The following is a 1788-nucleotide window of genomic DNA, read 5'->3' on the forward strand; positions in this document are numbered from 1 at the left end:
TCCGGTACATACCTTGGATGTAGGTGCACTTGCTCTCATCCAGCAAACTTGAGCCTGAGCTGCCCATGGCACAGGTGACAACAAGAAGGATGCATGTTATAAATTTTTTACTTGTGATTCGCTATGCAAGGGATTGGAATAGATCTGGTTATTACATATAATGGATGATGAATGAGAGATCTGAGGTTGTAGCCTCTGATGGAATACAGATAAATAGAAATTTAATGAAAGCCACCAGAAGCATAAGAAAAATTAACTCACAAGAGTACAGCACTGCAGTATGATATGAATTGTTAAGAAGAACCAATTAACATTTCTAAAGAGTAAGTCCTGTTGAGCTATCAGAAATTATAGAGACTAAAAAAGCCTGAATCTATGTTTAGGCCAGGATGAGAGGACGTGTTTAATTTCATGATGATGATTGGTGATTTATTATATTTCTAGACCACTATCCCCCACATAGGCCTCAGGGCAGTTACGTTCAATAAATACATCACAGCATTTCTATATTGGGGGGGTAGAAGATAGGCTGAGTTCTAATTTACCATGTTAATGTTGTATGTTCCTTTTGATTTTTTTTTTAATATAATAGTGATTTTCAAATCTGCAACAGTATATCCAGGAAGATTACCCACCACCTCCAGTTCCTAAATATTGCAATTTTTATGTTAAATTTGTTTTCATTGATTCTCTCACATAGGGACTAAACCATTTGTCCTGTGAATATTGTTGAAGGGCATTATTGGTACATAAAACATAGCACAAAAAGGGGCCTGGGATTCAGACCAGACCAGATTTTGGTAGTGTCCCACCAAATACTAACCACAGGTGACTGTGTTTAGCATCCAGGATCTGAAGAGATTGGGCTAGCCTTGGCTAGCTGGGTAGGTCCTATAATAACATTGCCAGAATGCATATGGGGACAAAATGGGTATCTAAGTCTGTGGCAGAGCATGGTCCCTGAGTTTGTGTCACAATAGAGTAGTCTGATTTTAAGGTAGAAAATTTATATCTGTATAATTGGGAGATCAATGACATCTACAATTTAGCAGTTTGCAAACCCAAGGAAATCCCTGGATTTGCAAAAAAAAGGGGGGGAGGGGGAAGGTTCTAAAAAAACGAGGGAAGATTTAATCCCCCCTTCAACTATTACAGGTGTAAGGATGGTGGAAAGAATAGTATGTCTGGATATTGCCAGTTGCTGATAGACACCTTCCAATATGAACAGTGTGTGGGTAACAATGTAAATGACATTGTGATTGATGAATGGTGACAGAATTGCTAAGGTCTGAGCATTCTTTTGATTTTGCTGTTGGAGAAGTGTAGGATCCTGATACATTGCATCAGAGTATGTTCAGAGTTAGCAGTGGCCATTTTGAACTGTTTTCTAGGCTTGCACTACAAGTCCATTCACTTTCTGCTTTCAAAGCAACTTGTTCCAATGAGCGTACATAGCAAATCAAATGAGAAAAAACAGTTATGCCTTTCCAAGCATTTCATCAGCAGTGGATTAATAATGTAAAGTACTCTATGAGATGAGTTATTTGTTTTTGCTAAGAGATTAAAAGGAATCACTTGGAAAACCATGCGGGTTTATTACAATAATAACTTGCATAAAGCGATAACAAATACAAGTGCCATATTATCATCCTGATCAGTCATTAATGGTCACAATTGCTATTTAAGGTTCCTAAATCAGTTATGAAGAACCAACTGAGAAGATCATTTTATTTAATAATACTAATAAAAGTAATGAGTTGCTGATTATATTGATCGTAAGCATGAGGA

The sequence above is a fragment of the Heteronotia binoei genome, unplaced genomic scaffold (genome assembly GCF_032191835.1).
Source record: "Heteronotia binoei isolate CCM8104 ecotype False Entrance Well unplaced genomic scaffold, APGP_CSIRO_Hbin_v1 Chromosome633, whole genome shotgun sequence".
NCBI classification, from domain to species: domain Eukaryota; kingdom Metazoa; phylum Chordata; class Lepidosauria; order Squamata; family Gekkonidae; genus Heteronotia; species Heteronotia binoei.